Genomic DNA, 17972 nt, shown 5'->3' with positions numbered 1-17972 from the left:
TGGATAAACCTAGAGAATATTATGCTAAGTTAAGTAAGACAGTCCTTAACATTCTTTAAAGCTCAGATCAAGTCTCAGCTCATGAATATTTGTGTGACCACATTACCTTCACCTTTGCTCTGTTTTCTAAGTCCTTAGTATCTTTATAGCATTTAATGACTTATTGTTCTTGAAGATTGTTTAATGTGGGTTAGTCTTTTCTCCTCCATGTGACTATGTCTATACCTCTCCCATAACTGCTGCTGCTCCCTCCTTACATGACCATCTCCCACTACAGCTACTATAGAACCTTTTAGAAAATGGATATTTAGGTAGGTCATGCTGTGTTTTTAAAAAACATATCTACTATAACAACATTCATGGTAATAATTTTCTCTGAAGCATATAACTGGGAAAATTGAGGTTCAGAAAAGTTAAAATGACACGCCTAAGGAGGCACACTCAGTAAGAATCAGGGTTGGGTTCCAAAGCCTGGCTAACATCAAAACTCCTGCTCTTCTCAGAATTGACTCACAGATGACATACAGAATAGCACAGGGAAACTTAGTTACCTTAGTTTGGTATTAAATAACAATATTCTCATATTACTACTAAGGAATCTTGTCCTTTCCCAAGGTAACTAAATCAAACTGAGAGACAACCATGAAAAGAAATAGAACTTGCAACTATAAAGAATAGGGTATATTGTACAGATCTTCAATTCTGGTAGTAAGTTAGCAGTTATCTAGGATTCAAATGTGGCTTATTGTTCTTTGATACATAAAATCCAGCTATGGAGGAGGTGATGAGAAGGGAGACCTATTATAGGCCACATATGAGTGGCCGCCCATTGGGACTGACTGACTCCTCTAGGTGGGGGCAACATCCACTGAGAGGTTCACCCTGAGAGCTGCAGGGTCAACATCAGAATGTAGAAGTCTAACTGCTTAGAGTTACTCTCTGAATACTGGGCCAGGTATGGAAGGGTCAAATTTCAAAATGATCATAACAAAGGTACTGGCAGTGCCAACTTATTTTTCTGCCTAATGACGTAAAAAACAAGTAAGCAAAACTTTGAGAACTAGTTAACATGATGTTTTAATGAAATTTTCCATGAAAATAACAGATGCCACATACTTTGCACATACAAAGTTTGCAAAAGAGGTGTGAAAACCAGTTCCATTATCTTTCTCTCTTGGAGAGATCAAGAGCATATAAAGATTGGGAACTTGTGGTTAGAGATTTTTTTTAAAAAAAATCAAGTGTTGGTGAGGATGTGGAACATCCAGAACTCTCATACACTTCTGAAGTGAATGTTTACAGGCACAACCACTTTGAGACATTAGAAGAATCTACTAAAGCTGAATACATATGCCCACATGAATTGTGACCCCCACCAAATTCGTATGTCAGAAGTCCAAACGCTTGTTACCTCAGAATGTGACCATATTTGGAGGTAAGATCTTAAGGAAGTAACTAAGGTACAGTAAAGTCATATGGGTGAGCCCTAATCCAATATGACTGGTATCCTTATAAGAAGAGGAAATGTGGACACAGGCACATACGGAAAGAAGACCATGTGCAGACAGAGGAAAAAGATGGCCATCTACAAACCAAGGAGAGAGACTTCAGGAGAAATCAACCCTACTGACTCCTTTATCTCAGACTTCCAGTTTCTAGAGCTGTGAGAATACAAGCTTCTGTTGTTTATGTCAGCCAGTTTGTTGTTCTACTTGGTTATGGCAGTGCTAGCAAGCCAACACATCATACTTACCCAATGACTCATCAAATCCACTTCTAGGATGTACCAACTAAAATGTATAATTTTATCACCCAAAGACATATTTTTAAAAGTCTGTTTGTTTGTTTATTGAGAGAGAGAGAGAAAAAGAGAGAGAATCCCAAGGAGGTTCTACAATATCAGTAGTGCACAGCCTGATGCAGCCCTCAAATCCACCAACTGTGGCATCATGACCTGAGCCGAAATCAAGAGTCAGAAGCTTTACTCTCTGAGTCACCCAGGCACCCCCTTCCAAAGATATGTTTAATAATATTCAGAGTATCCCTTTTCAGAGTAGTCTCAAACTGAAAACTACCCAAATGCCTGTGAACTACAGAATACATAAATAAATAATTGTGATATGGTCACATGTTGAACGATTTAGAGCAATGAGAATAAACAACCTAAAACTGCAGACAACAATGTGGACAGATTTCAAGTGTAATGTTGAATGGAAGAGGTCAGACACAAAGTACATAATGAATGATTCCATTTATACGATAAACAAAAACAGATGATGCTATTCTTTACAATCAGAATTTAGAATAGTGTTTCCCCTTTTTGGGGAAGTAACTGGAAGGAAGCAACAAGGAGGGCTTTGGGGATATCAGTCATGTTCTATTTCTCAGTCTGGTTGCTATTTCATGGGTGTGCATGATTTGTGAAAATTCAGTGACCTATATGGTTAACATATAAATGCATATGTAATTTAGTGGAAAAGTTTGAGAAAGAGGTTTTCTTTGAAGAAAGCTGGGCACGAGTCTGAGACAGCCTTCCCTGCCTTTATTTTCCGGGAGTGCAGGAGAGAGAGAAGGGGCTGCTTCTTGATCCCAGGTCTCTCAAGGAGGCTTCCAGTGATCTTTTAAACAACCTGGGGTGTGTGTATCTGGAAGTCTGGGGGACAAAGTGAGACAGCTAAAGAGCCAGGACCTGTGGCTTGCTAACTGTTCTGGTGGCAGACCAAACAAAATATTTCCATGCTAGGGACAGTCTGCCCTTGTTTGTCAGGGCAAGGACTACATAAGCATTCCCCATGAGCCAGATCAGGGCCATCCTACAGGAGAGAGTGTGGAGGAGCTAAGACCTCCTCAAAAAAGCCACTTAAAAGGCAAAAACACAACTCAAGCTGAAAGGCTGATGTATTGCTGAAATGCTGCTGGTTGAAGAAAAATAAACTTGTGGGAGAGCGTGAATGCATTTTCTGTTGTCGAGGGAACCACAAGTGAGCCATCTCCAGCAATGGAGGTGGTAGTGGTGTCTGAAGAACCCATCACAGACTAAACACTTGTCAGCTCTCAAGAGCAGGCTGGCTTCCATCAGTGATTGTCAAATAAGACCTTTTCTGACCCCCATGCCTCTCTCACCTTGCTCTAATCAGGAAAAGGTTAGAAACCCCTAATCGTCATGGGAACCAGCTCTATGGGGCAGCAGGCAGAGGAATGTGGCCTGTGTTTCAACATGTTCCACACTAGGAAAGAGAGAAGATCATCCAAATTTGAATTTTAAGTCATAAGTCAGCCATTATGGGCCAGGGAAAGACAGTTAAAATCACAGAGAAATTTTCAAAGGGTTATAAATTGATTTTATACTCACAAAGCTTACTCTAGAAAGTCTGCTTCTGCTTCTCCACGCCCCTCCCCCCCCAGTACTACACATGTCTCTTGGGCCAGATCAAACCCACTTCCTCAATAGTGTAGACCAATGTTCAGCAGAGGTGGGTTGAAGGGGAAGGATGAACTGAGGACAGCCCTGATGTTTTTCACTTGGGTGGTTGGAAGAGTCTGACATCAATAATCAAAACCCAGATGCAGAAGAAGAAAGCAGGCAATAGGTGAGTTCACCTTTGATGTGCTGCATTGGTGGGGTCTCTGGGTCATGAAGGTAAAATTTTTCCTTGGACAGCTGGGAAGTAAGTAAAGAAATTGAGAACTAGCTCAGATTAGAATAATCAGTGTATAGATTCAGTTCATGTCTGAGGGGTAGATATGGTTTCCCAAGAAGAAATACCTGGAAATTTATGAAGAGTGAAGAGTAGGGTAGCCTGTAAGAACACAGTGAAGGAGGTAAAAAAGGGAGAGTGATTTTTTCCCGAAGCTGAAGCAAGAGAGGCTCCCCTGAAGAAAAAGGGCTCAGAAGTTCTACAGTCATCAGGGAAAAGAAACACTGAGAGGTATTCATTTAAAATCAGAGGGCCCCAGTGATCTTAGAGTGATCATCTTGTGTAAAGAATTAGGGGGACAAGCCAGAAAACAGAGCTATGGAAAAATGGAACATGAGGAAAGTCCAGATGATCCAGACTATTCTAGAAATCTGGTGACACAGGAAAGGAGGGCAAAAGTTTAAACATAGAAAGGGTTAAAGGAAGGGACCTTTTTGTGTGCTATGGACTCTTTTTCAACATGTTCTGCACTAAGAAAGAGAAAAACATCATTAAAATTTGAATTTTAAGTCGTAAGTCAGCCTGATGGCTTCTGGTGAAAGCCATGGCCCAGGGAAAGATTGTTAAAATAAAGAAAAATTTTCAAGGGGTTATAAATTGATATTTATTTGGCAGTCTGGGAAAGCCTATGGATTCCTCAAGAATCTTTTTAAATGCAAAATGAAAACGTGTACGATTACAAAATACACAACTTATATTAAAAAGCAAACACCTACCAAAATAGTTTTAAAATTTTGTGGTTTAACAATACATGTGTATCTTTGTCAGTGCACTATAGAATAAAACTTACTGGCAGAAATAATAACTTTTGTAATTTGGCAGTAGTGATGAGTGCATATGATGTTTCAAGAAATCTTCAACAAGTCTTAATGTGATTACAACTTACTTGTGGTTCTGGTGACAAAGTCATATAAATTGCGAAGAGTATTGAGGTTTTGTTGTATTCATAATAAAATGCTAAATTTCAGTAAAATTTGATGACATATACACTGCATGTAATACAGTATTCTGTAAAATATAACATATACATACACCTAAACTCATCAGCCCCACTAAGTTCTATCCATGGTTCCCTTGGAGGAGAAAGGGATCCTGGGTTAAGGGATTAAGAAAGTTAAGAACATTCTTCTTAGGTTAAGAACATTCAGCTAAGAGTGGGAGGTGGTTTGTTGGTTTTGTTTTTAATTAAAGGAGAGAAAAACTGTTTATGGAGACTGGCAGGTTTTGAGTCTTCCTCTGGTAGAATGGTGGTGTAATGCAAGGGTACAGGAGTATCCTCTGGAACTAGACCCCCCCCCTTTTTTTTTTTAAACTGAGGTATGGTTAGCACTGTTATAGCTTCAGGTGTCCAACACAATCATTCCACAAGTCTAGACTCCTTGAATTTAAATGTTGGCCCTGTGATTTAGCTGTATGACACTTTGCAAATTCTTTAGCTATTTAATTTCTGTATGCCTCAGTTTCCTTACGTGTAAAGTGGGGATGACAGCAGGAACCCACCTCATAGCTTGTGTGGGTATAATAAGCATACTTTAGCCAGTATCATCTTGACCATTTTCCCTTCACTCAATATCCCTGGATGCAAGGGACACCTTCAGGCCCTTGAATGTACCACATTCTTGCTCAGACCACTGCTCATACTGTGTTTTTCTGTTTGAGAGACTCTCCCCATCTGTTCTTCACATAATGGATTCCTTCTCATCCTTTGGGACTCAGCTTAAATATTACTTGCTCAGAAATGCTTTCCCCAAAGCTATATCTGGAAGAGGACTTCCACCATTATTCTCTATGATGAGCTCCATCATGGCTGGGCTTGTGTCTGTCTTGATCCTCTCTGTAGCCCTGTACCTGGCACATCATAAGCTCTCCATAGTCATTAAATGAGCCACTGGATAGGGAGCAACTGAGGAAAAAGACAGGGACAGCCCGGCTATATTCATGCCTGTGAACAGTGCTTCAACTTTTAGCATGGGTATGGATTTTATTAAGACTGTTCTCACACTTGTTTTTGGAGCCGCTGGAAAGCCAAACACATTGCTTACACTAACATGTCTGCAACGTAGTGTTTGGCCTTTTCTCAAACAATAGGAGGATCCCCTCTCTGGTCTAGACTGAATCAAGTAAGGCAGGACAAGAATATCGAATTCTGTGCTGTGCTGTGACTATCCAGATTCATGCAGGCCATGAGTAGGAAATTCACTGGGGATGCATCTCCAAAGCCAGTATTCTCCTATCACTTAGCTTCTAGGCAGCACACATGATGGAAGGATCCAGCATTCAGGATCTTGACTTCTAATTCTGATTTTTCATGTTTAACAGAGTGACCGTAAGCACGTCAACTTCTTTCAGCCTTAGTTGTTTTCAGCTGACAAATGGCAATTTAAAAACATCTGCTACGGGAGAGACTGCAGCTACCAAGCAAAATCTATTCTTCCCTTTGCCCTGAATACAAGACTAGACTACAATTCCAAACTCCCCTTAAGGCTTGTGTGGTGACGCAATTAAACTCTTGCCAGCAGAATGTAGGCACAAGTGTCATGTGTAACCTGTTTCTTGGTCAAGGCCCTTTACTTCCAGGTTTGGATGGTGAGGACCAGAGCAATCTCAGAAGTGGCTTGTTAAAGGTGCAGAGCCGCTATGAGCCTGGGTCCCTAAATGGCTGTGTAAAACAGCCAGTCTCTGACCTGCAACCTTTGGCTAGAGTTGTTAAATAAGAGAGAATTAAGCCACTAGCTTTTTGGAATTTATTTGTGAGTGGCTAGTGTATTTGTGACTAATACACATGTCCTAGCTACTTTATAGGATTCTGATAGTATGTCTAATGTATGGGAAAGAGCTTTGAGTGGTAGCAAGGACTCTGAAGTCTGTCATCATGATATTTTTCTAGCTTTACTGAGATGTAGTTGACATACAACACCGTACATTAAAGGTATACACTATAAGGATTTGATACATGTATCTTTTACAAATTATCATTACCATTAATAGAGAAAAGTGCATATTTAAGTGCTTGACAAAGAGGAGATATGTAATGTTTATTTGTTGAATGAATGAATGAACATCTTGCTGATAAAAAGGCTGAGATAAAAAAAATTCTATCCAACACTATAGCACGGACAAAATATTTGTTTGGTCAGGGAAAACCTTTAATTGATTAACTTGACCTCATACAGGTAAAGCAAAACTCCTAAATATGAGCTTCTTCAAGAAGATTCTGGTTTTTCTTTTTAATACTTTTTCTATCAAAGTAAATTATAAAATATCAAGCTTTTTTAAAAAAGGAAAAAAGACCCTAATCTCACCATCCAGACACAGCTTCATTTTCACCTGGTGACTTCTATCTACATGCATGTCTATTTTTCTTAGATGTAAATCTGTTTCTTATTATGTTTAAAGTAAATTTTAATTTGTACTTGGTAAGGAAAGCACAGGCTTGGTAATTCTCCAAGAGTGATTCCAACAAAGAACCACCTAATATTTCTAACGGTTCCAATTTAATTTTGCCAAGGGGTTCCACTCTTATTAAAAAGTATACCAGGGAGAGGAGGTGATTTTCATAAGAAGGTACATGGCGGTGTTAATTCTCACTACGATTAGGGTGTTCATGATTACAAATGTCACAATCTCTCCACTTGTGATTTAAGAGCTATCTTGTGGGTCTTACAAAAATTACATGTGGGGTAAATGAGTGCATATGGATCTTATTCGAGGTTATAAGTGAATTCAATGATTAATTCAACAAATATTTATTGAGTTCCCATTATGTGTTAAGCAGAACGTGGACCATAAAACACAGTCTCTACCCCTGAAAAGGTTAAATTAGGGATGAAAGACAAAAAGACACACTGGGGTGAGCTCAGAGGAGAGGTGAGGCTTGGGGCAGTAGCTGGAGGAAATGAGACTCAACATCTGGCTGGGAGTTAAGAAGGATAACGGGGCCAGAAGCAGGTCCAGGCTCCCCAGGCACGTGGACCTGAATGAATGGAAGCAAAGAAATTGCATCATACTCATGGGAATGCAAGTTACTGTTAGGATGTTAGCAGAGCAGGCTGGTGGTGAATGGATGAGTGGATGAGAATGGAGAAGTAAGCAGAGGTCAGATCAGGAAGAATGGATAAGCTTCCTTAGAGCAGTGAGGTGTTTGTTCTGTGCCACCTAGGACAGCACCTGGCAAATAGGGTTTCCATCTGTCTTTGTGGAATGAATTAACCTACACCATGCTGCACAGTTGACCCATGACTGGTCATTGTGATTGGCCTCTGGCTACAAAGGAAGAATATACACAGCTGTGAACGACAGCTATTCCTTTCTCTCTAGAGACTGCATTGATGATGGGGCTTACCACCATGCTGGGGGTGCAATGTGACCCCTGGTAGCTTCTCCGCTCAGGGATGCTCCTTTATTCCTGGAAGTCCTGAACTGCTAAATGGCAGGGTCAGACACACTGAACCCTAATCTTAGAAATGTTCTCTTGCCTCAATTTCAATTTTCAATGGCATCAAGAATGCCACACATGTAGCTTCTCAGTACATGCTTTCAAATGCAATATAATCATGCCATTTCCAATTTCTTTTTTTTTTTAATGTTTTATTTATTTGTGTGTGTATGAGAGAGAGACAGCGTGAGCAGGGGAGGGTCAGAGAGAGAGGGAGACACAGAATCCGAAACAGGCTCCAGGCTCTGAGCTGTCAGCACAGAGCCTGATGTGGGGCTCGAATCCACAAACTGTGAGATCGTGACGTGAGCTGAAGTCGGATGCTCAACCAACTGAGCCACCCAGGAGCCCTACCATTTCGAATTTCTAATCCTAGAGGCAGAGAATTGGGGTGGGTGTGGAGAGATGTGGGGGAGTTGGGGAGGAAATAAGAGGGGCTAAGGAGAAAACCTGCGAAGATGTCTACTTGTTTGTCTATCCTTGACTGTAGTCGTCTCTATGCTTTGAAACTACTTTGAGTTGAAACTGAGCATCAATGATGTAAAAGTACCAGAAGTCTTATCTTCTAGGAAAATTAATGGTTTAATAAACCAGATCTAGCAACACTGAGTAATTTGGAGACAAAAGCAGATTTGACTTGCAGAAGCCCAGCAGGTGGCTTCCTTTGGAAACATTTTGGCACCGCTCTGCTGGACATACTAGAAATGCACAGTGCAGCCTGACACCACAGGGGGTGTGCATGGATTCAGCTGCTGAAGAGTGATGTGAAATTAAAGAGAGGATGAAAAGTGTGATCTTATTTAATCACACCTGGTGCTTCAATTTCTCAATAACAGCACCCTGCTCCACTGTGTCAAATTGGTGTGTGTGTGTGCATGTGAGCGCACACGTAAAAGTCACAGCCAGAGGATAGATTTACTCTCTGATGCCTGCCAGACCATTGCAGGGGATCTAATATGCAAATGATAAATGAGGTCTCCTCATAAAGAATTTCAGAGCAATTATCTTTGGGCCTGAACTGGCATAAAGTCACCATAACTGAGGGGTAAGCCATGAAATTTCACCTCCTAAGAGAGGCTAAAACCTCAGGGTCCCAAGCTGGGGGTGGCTTGGGGAAGATTCTGTATTTTTTTTTTTAATTTTTTTATGTTTTATTTATTTCTAGGAGAGAGAGAGAGAGACAGCGTGAGCAGGGGAGGGTCAGAGAGAGAGGGAGTCACAGACTGAAACAGGCTCCAGGCTCTGAGCTGGCAGTCAGCACAGAGCCCGACGCGGGGCTCGAACCCATGAACCGCGAGATCATGACCTAAGCGAAAGTCGGACGCTTAACCGACTAAGCCACCCAGGCGCCCCGAAGATTCTGTATTTTAATACCCAAAGTCCGTTCCAGGTCACACTGTCCTTCTGGCCTGACGGCTTAGAGTGTGAATCATACTGCTTCAGATTTCTAGGAGGATGACAGGTAGGTACCAGGGAGAGGGAGAATGAACCACTGCAACTTATTTAGGAATGTATGTTCATGAGTTTAGAAGTTCATAAATCTGTCCTGGAATTGGTATACAGGGACATCGCCTCACCTTCCCTGCCCCCCTCATTAAGGAACTGCTACGCTGTGGCCGAAGTGGATTTCTACTAAGTATTAAACACACTGTGTTTCCCACTGTATTTCCGTAGGGACCTGTGCATGTTTCCTTGGCTACTCATACTTTATGGTAAGCAGGTTAAAGGAGAGCAAGGTGTTTCATCTAATGTCAAAATGATTAACGTAATTAAACATTCCATTTCTGGGGTGGGAGATACTTTCTACACGATTCCATTTAGCAGCAGAAAGTAAGAGCTTAAATATAATTAGCTTAACATTGCCAGCTGTACATCCTATTTACAGTGAAGCAAATAAAAATGAGAAGTAGACAATAGCTATTTTGATCCTTTCCAGATAGTAACCACACAGTGGCCTGCAAACCTGCACATGAGTGATCCCCAAAGATGCACAGTTGGTTTAGAGAAGATTTGTTTAAAGAGATTGGGAGAAAAAATAAAGAGATTGACTCAGCAAAAGGAATTACATAGAGAATACGTGAATGGACTGCTCAGAATTCTGACATAATCAATTTTCAAAAGTATGGGCTTTCAATATATACCTTGAAAACAATCTCCTAAAGATAGTTCCTTAATGCCAGAGTAACTAAAAGTCCCCCTGGTTTCTCTCTTGCTTCTGTAAACCCTGAATATGTTGAGTGGGACTTCTATCACAGCCTGTTGTGATCCTCTGATCACCTCTGAAACTGGAGGCTTCTTGTAGGCAGAAAAGCTGGCTCGTTCATCTTTGTCACTCATTTGCAAAGTATATGATGTATAGTACCTTCATGCCATAGAGACTCAATAAACAGGTGTGAACCAGACCATTCGTCACTGTAGGTCACATTATTCTGGAAAGTAATTAGTTATCTTCCAGTATCTGAAGAAACAACGGGTAAATGTCAGAGGAAGTGGGGAGTGGGAAAGGAAGGATGGCAGGCAATCAAATGAGGTTATGTTGAAATTAATAATTGGGGCACTTGGGTGGTTCAGTCGGTTAAGTGTCTGATTTTGGCTAAGGTCATTATCTCATAGTTCACTGGTTCAAGCCCTTCATCGGGCTCTGTGCTGACAGCTCAAAGCCTGGAGCCTGCTTCAGATTCTGCGTCTCCCTCTCTCTGCCTCTCCCCTGCTTGTATTCTCTCTCTCAAAAACAAACACTTTAAAAAAGAAATTAATTCTCTGATATTAAAAAAGATCAACTGAATGGACCCTTTACAGTCATTGAATGAGAAGCTATAAAAATAAAATGTTGATTTAAAATAAAGGTCCATCCATTTTGCTATGTGGTAGATTCCCTTGGTCTATTGTACTGCTTGAGCCATCCTCAGAGTTCATGAGCCCAACCTTTCACAGGCAGGAGGGCAGCCACATCGGAGCAGCAAGGATGGGCTGTGGCAAGATCCATGGGGGTTTTATCATGATTCTGACTTCTATTCAGAAAACAAATTTTCAACTTGAAAAATTGTAAACATCAGGGATGTCTTTTAAGGTTTGCCAGATCTATGTTCAATTTTTAATCCGTAGACTGAGAGTAGTCTTTTTAGATGCTAGATATTTATAAGCAAATCTACAATAATGTAACAGGTTATTAAACATTCCCAATTATACTTTGGCTCAGGAATTAGCTGGTCTACTCTCTTCACCCTCTTTTAGTGGGTAACACAGTAGATAAGACCACATTCTCTTCCCACTTTTAAAGCCTGCCGAAACTTGCCCTTACTTTTAGCGTGACAGGCAGATCCTGGTCCTCGTGGCTGACATGGCTCTGCAGAGTGCGCTGCTCCCCATTTTTGGCCCCTGACTACCTTCTTCACTGTGCCTTTATGCTCATTTCTTTAGTTTGTCAAGTTCTTCCCAGCCTCAGGCTCTTCCTACTGGTGGTGGCTTTACTGTATTACTGTTCTTCTTTCTTTGCTTAACCTGTTTATCAACTGGGGTTCATATTATTGGTCACTTAGGGAATCGTTCTCCTGACCCTGTCTAGGTTCTCCCCCTTTTCTACTATCATACAGTAACTTCTTCCCCACTGTTATTTAATAGCTTTTCATGCAATTCTTTAAAGTCTACATTCCATTCTATATGTTAAGTGTCATGGCAGCATTGAAAAGGTGTGTCTTGTTCAATGCTGTGTCTTCAACAACTGGCCCAGCATATAATAGGCACTCAATAAATATTTGTTGAATGATTGGAAGTATCTTTCAGCTTAAGTTGACTATAGATTTGAGGCATCAGGCTCCGTGATGTGCTGGACAGCGAGTGGACTCTGGACTATTTGAATTTGGCTTCTGTCTTTGACAGAAAGAGGGATGATAAGTCCGTTCAATTTACCAAACTTCACTGTCCTCATCCCTACAGGCATCATGGCACTAACTGTATCTCTAAAGAAAATGTATGAACATGGTGCTGCTTGAAAATGGTACTGCACTGTTCACCCTCATGCTACTAGTAATAATGCCCTGTGAAGAAGTGTAGCATTCTGGGATTCTGGGGAAGAATCTCTCAGTAAAGCAAGCTTCCCACTTTCCTCCTTTCAGAAATGCAAAGAGAAGACAGAGCATAGCCTCTCCTTAGTCTGAACTAGATCACCTAAAAAAGCCATTTTACAAGCATCTAGAAACCTGTCCCTGCCACCATGTAGATGGCCTCAAATTGAGGGAAGACATACCAGTTCCCATTCTCAGAGTGAGGCTGGGTTGTTTGGGGTCTTCCATTTGACTCTTGTTCAATTTTGTTTCTAACGTTTGTCCATATGTCAAAATAGCATATGGCTATTAGTGTTTACACTCCACTGTACAAATACACCATTTATTAACCACAGCTGCACATGGATACTAAGCTTTCTTCTAGTGTTTGACTATTTCTCTGACATCAAGGAGACAGGTTCTTCCTGTAGAGGTTTGAGATCTAGGGCCAACTGCAGTCTACAGGAGGTAGAGGGGCTTACTAACAGGAAAAAGGAGGAACACGTGGTCTGGGAAATGCACATGGCCCAACCACACACACCTCCAGCAAAGGTGGGGATTTTTCTCTAACCCAATTGTCAACAATGTGGCCATTCCACAAAGAAACCAGGAGAAACATCCTAGGACTAGACAGGATACTGCCCCAACCAATGTGAGTTCTACTAAATTCAGATGGACAGATATTAGTAGAGGTAGTCACGCTAGGTACACAGAATACTGGGTAGGTTCAACCATACACCCAAGATATGGAGAAATTGGTCTTGGTGCAAAAGCTCCCAGATATGTAGGAAATGCTGAGTAAGCCAAAATTCTATCGCTGGGTCTACTCCTAAAACTGACTCCTTTCCAGGCTCCTCAGGCTGCTGAATGACAAGACCTACTATGTAAAGGCATATCATCCAGCCCTCAAAGGAAGAGTGCCTGGGGACTCAGAGAAGTCACCTAAGGCACCACTGAACAGTGAGCTTTCAAATAGGCCCCAGCAGGGAATAAAAAAGTTCCACAACACTAATTATAAACATAATACAAACACAAGGGACTAAATGTAACACATAAAAAAGAAAAGAATAGCACACTTTAGAAAAGAATTGCCGTAAGACTAAGACAAAAGTTTAAGAGTAACTACTTTGTATTCTCAAGGTAATTACTCAACACACCATGTTGCTATAAGAGAGGTAATGAGGCAACAAACAGAGATAAAAAAGGATTTTATGAAAAGAATACAAGCAAGCAAATAATTTCATTGCAGAATTTAAAACTGCATGAAAAGCAGTAAAGAAGAGAATTACCCCTGAATTAAATGGAATTAGATTAGTGAAATAGGACAGTGGTTCACAAACCCAGATAAATATAGAGAAAAGGGATACTTAAAATACACATTCCTAGGATGAAATATAGGAGATTTTGAATCAGTGGGCCTTGGGTGAAGCTATGAAATCTAGATTTACAAAATTCCCTGAAGTGCATCCAAACATCAATCTGGTTTAGAAACTGGTGAGTGCAAACTTGAGACAAGAACCCAGAGTTCAGAGGGAGAAAAAACCAAATGGAATAATGAAAGAGGAATAGATGTACTAGAATTATCAACAAAGAATCTGTAGCAGAGGTATAATAGGAATCAATGAGGAAGCAGTCAGAGCCAATGCAACAGAACCAATCTCAAAAATATATATTGCAGGAAATTTCCCAGGAATGAAAAAAAGTATCTCTACTATAAAAGGGTTTTACTGTGTACTCAGTGAAAACTGATAAACATTTAGATGCTTTGAACAGTAAGTCTAAAAAAAAAAAAAAAAAAAGAATCCTCCCCAAATCCAGGAAAAATAAATATGTCCCATATGAAAGAAAAATAGGTCAGTGTAGTTTGTCCACGTAGTCTTCAGGGAGAATGCTTAGGCTATGATTCCCAAATTCACATTATCCACTCAAACTGCTGTCAGTATGAAATAGAAGGCAACGAGAAGACATTTTCAGCTGAGAAAGGGTTCTAGAACACTGATGTTCTCTATGGTAACTGAGATTTGCCAAGAGCATGGAAAATGGAATGCAGACATTGCTAAGTAGCATCATTTCTATGAAGAATGTAAACACTATCATTCTTGAAACAAGACGTCCAATTATATGAGAATCAATGATTTAGTTACTCCAGACCTTAGCCACTACAATCCAGGATATCAATCTCCAAGCAGAATAACAGAAACTGGGTGAGAGGGGAGCACACACGGGCAGCTGGAGGAAGAAACATGTCATTTTCCACGTGTAAACAGAGGTGAGTCAACAGACACTGTTTCATGCTGGACATTGATAACTTGAGAGACGTAGGTTTAGAACATGGGTTTTAAACATCACTCATTTAAAAATTCAATAGTAACTATCAGAGGAACTTAAAACAAGTACCATGGCTTCCAAATTCCTGGAGTGGGGTGGGGAAGGGAAAATGAACAACCCCCCCCCCAAATCGTAGAGTAAAAGTAAACCCCACTTAAAAAAAAGAGAGAAGGGGAAAAAGGAAATAGCAACAAATAAGAAAAGTCCAATGTAAACTAAGAAACCAGAAGAAATAACAAAATAATGTTTTACATATGCATATTCATAATATATGCACACATGCATAAACATATATATGCATATATGCATAAATATACATATGCATATACATTTCATAAATATACACATTTATGAAAGTCTGAGAGTATATACACCAAAATGTTGATGGTCATTTTCTGCATGGTGGGCTTAGAGTATCTTTTTTATTCTTGCTCCACTAAATTTAAAAAAATAAAAATTTCTGGCAATGATTACATATTACGTATGTGATTGAAAATAAAACATAAACCTAAAATTCCTCTTCATTCATTTGAATGAACACTGATCATGAAGCCACTCATTAAAACTAGAAATGACCGGCATAGCGGCAATGGCTGAGATTGGCATTTGCTGTGATTATGCAACTTGTTTCACTAATTTGACTCATTTCCCCAAACAGGATGCACAGGTGGCGTTCATTTATTTAGTCACAACACTAATTACTCTTTACAATTGTGCTCTTCCCGGGTTTTCTCAGCATAACCATCGCAATGGTAGGAAAGTGTCCTTGAATGATTGCTTGTGCATGTGTGTGCAGAAGGTGTGGGCCCTTGGCTTACAGCCAAATGACTCTGGATCCTCTGCCCTGTGGGGGCTTAGAGGTGACATTCTGGTCCCTTAGCACTATACACTTCTATCTACACTTCAGTCTCAGCCTCTGCCACAAACGGCAAACTGAGCAAGTCACTTCTTGAATCTTGCTGCTATGCCTGGAATGCTCTGCCCTGTTAGGAGGAGTTAGGGATACCCCCTCTAGGGCCCACAGCATCCTCTGCTTATCCCCTTATTTTCTCCTGTTGTACAGTGACTGCTTATTCGACTGTTTTGCAAAGGAAATGTCTGTCTGTAAAGGAAAACCTGGGGTGCCTGCTGGTCAGGAAGGTACGGTATTTGCCTTCCAGCATTAGCACCAGTCTGAAAAGGAGGAAGTGCTCAGTAGATACTCATACAGGGAGGGCTACTCTCACAGCTGATTCACCTCAGCTCCTTCTTCTCTGGCTTACATCTCATTTCTTTGTGGGAGGAATCAGAGGGTCCAAGAGGCAGCATTTGAAGCAGCCTGTTCCCTGAGCTCTGAGCTCTGTAGAGCCAACTTCTCCCTGTGCACAGAGGAGATGTTTCTACAAGAAGTTGGCAAGAGTTAAATGGCAAGTTCCCTGTGCTCTGTGGCTCCAACCTCATTGAGAATCCCAGATAGCTCATGCTTTCTTCTCATGTACCTCCTACACGAAGCCCCACCAATCTCTGTTAAGAAGCTGATGCCAGGCTAGTTCAGTTTTCTGTAGCATGATCATGAAACGTGTCACTACTGAAAGAGAAGGGATGTTCAAATATACCTAAGGCTGAGGTCAAATATTCCCAAACTGAAGAATCACCTCACTAGTGACTCTTTTTTAGAATATGAACTCAGCAATATTTTATAGATTTGCAAATGAAGCTCAAAAAAGGTTGTCCTATTTTCAGGACAGGCAAGGAGAGTATTAAATAAAGTAGGACTTGACTTACGGTAAATAAGCCATTAGAGTCACTAGGAGCTCACAAGACTCTGAAGAACTGGGGTTTGTATATTTCATTCTCCTCCCACCTCTGGATCACTGGTCCTATTGTCTCTACTACGTAACCTCTACTCCAGTCAGGCTGTAGTCCAGATGGTCCATCACCATGACTCTTGTGTGTGCCCCATCCCTCCATGCCTACTTCACAAAGTAACGGTTGTCTTTCAAGATGCTCAAATGCCTCCTCATCCACCAAGCACTTCACCCCACAGTTAGAAATATAATCTCAGTATTGGGGCAGCTATTAGTACTATGTCACTGCATTATAATTTATGTATAGTATAATCTATATATATAGATATTATATATCTTATATAATCTATATAATCTATGTATAGTATAAATAGTATAATCTATTTATACGCCTTCATTCTGTATTTATTCAGCAGCTAGATATTGAGCATGAAGCATGAGTCAATGAGCTCTATGAAGACCTGGCCTGCGCCCATCATCTCTATGACCCTAGATGTCAGCACTGCACCTGGCATAGGTGATGCACACAGTATTTTGTTGGTTCATGAAAAAAAGATGGGGAAAGCCCAGCTCTCTGATATTCAGGGATGACTATGCTTGTCACAGAGACACGGGCACCCTTCTATCGAAGGGAAACTACCACAATTTCTTTCTTTTTTAAACAGAGTAATTTTACTATCAGGAAGTTCTCTTCTAATCTGAATCACACCTCTCCTCATTCAAGCCTCCTCTTGATTCCCCCTTGCCTCAAAATTACAAAATGTTGCTCTTCATCTTTCTTAATATATGTGAAAATCATTCTTAACTTTTCTCAGTTGGTCTCAACTTCCCCAAAATGTGGCATTAAGGATTTCAATTACCTCTATTCTTTTCATGGAGGCCACTTTTCATGGCGAGAGCTCTTTTAAAAATATTTTCTCCTTGGGGGCACTTGGGTAGCTCAGATGGGTGAGTTTCTGACTTTGGCTTAGAAGTGGATCTCACAGTTCATGAGTTTGAGTCCCACATCGGGCTCACTGCTGTCAGCGCAGAGCCCGCTTTGGAATGACCGTCCTTGGCTCTCTCTGCTCTTCCCGAGCCCATTCTCTCTCTCTCTCAAAAATAAACCAACATTAAAAACATTTTCTCCTTGGACAGCTGAAGGCCTCTGCATCATGCTGCAGTTGTGGAGCCAGAAGCTTTCCAGACCTGGAGGGAGAAAGGGCCTTGGCTGGAGGAAGAGAAATCTCCTAGATCTGAGAAGAGTTCACGAGCCCCGCCTCTCAAGCCCTTTATCATGTAACATTCTTGCTGTGGCTCAACCAGGCCATCTGTTGTTACCTCATCCTTCAGTGTCCATGTTCTCTCCCTCCTCCATCTGTGCATATGACTCTCGGGTTTTCTACTATGACATTTCCCCACTCTCCTACCAAGTGAGGGGCTTGGGATTGGTTTTCCAAGGAACTGGCTTCCTGTACTATTTGGGAGGCTGGCTGCAAAGCTATGTTGTCCTAAGTACTAAATACAATATTAAATAATCCCTGGTAAAAGATTTTTAGGAATTACTATCTCACAACCTAGTGTGTTAAGTGTTCAATTGTGTACACTCAAAAACTCACAAGTGAAGTCCCAACCCCCAGTAAATCAGAACATGATCTTATTTGATGTTGTAGATCCAATTAGTTAAGATAAGGTCAAACTA

At 40.8% G+C, this 17972-nt stretch overlaps 1 protein-coding gene and 1 long non-coding RNA gene across 3 annotated transcripts in view; one reads left to right on the top strand and one right to left on the bottom strand.

The window, feature by feature from the left end:
- SAMD12 (sterile alpha motif domain containing 12) overlaps nt 1–17972 on the bottom strand; it is a 398489-nt gene that overhangs the window by 115176 nt on the left and 265341 nt on the right. The window lies entirely within an intron of this gene.
- Nucleotides 14224–17846, top strand: LOC120228665. Its single transcript, XR_005527551.1, has 3 exons — nt 14224–14445; nt 16705–16808; nt 17429–17846. It is a non-coding gene; the product is annotated as an uncharacterized LOC120228665 (long non-coding RNA).

This window comes from Hyaena hyaena, unplaced genomic scaffold, assembly GCF_003009895.1.
Source record: "Hyaena hyaena isolate Hyena2069 unplaced genomic scaffold, ASM300989v1 scaffold_26, whole genome shotgun sequence".
In the NCBI taxonomy this organism is placed as follows: domain Eukaryota; kingdom Metazoa; phylum Chordata; class Mammalia; order Carnivora; family Hyaenidae; genus Hyaena; species Hyaena hyaena.
Note: the sequence above shows the minus strand (reverse complement) of the source record. Positions and strands in the feature narration are given on the sequence as shown.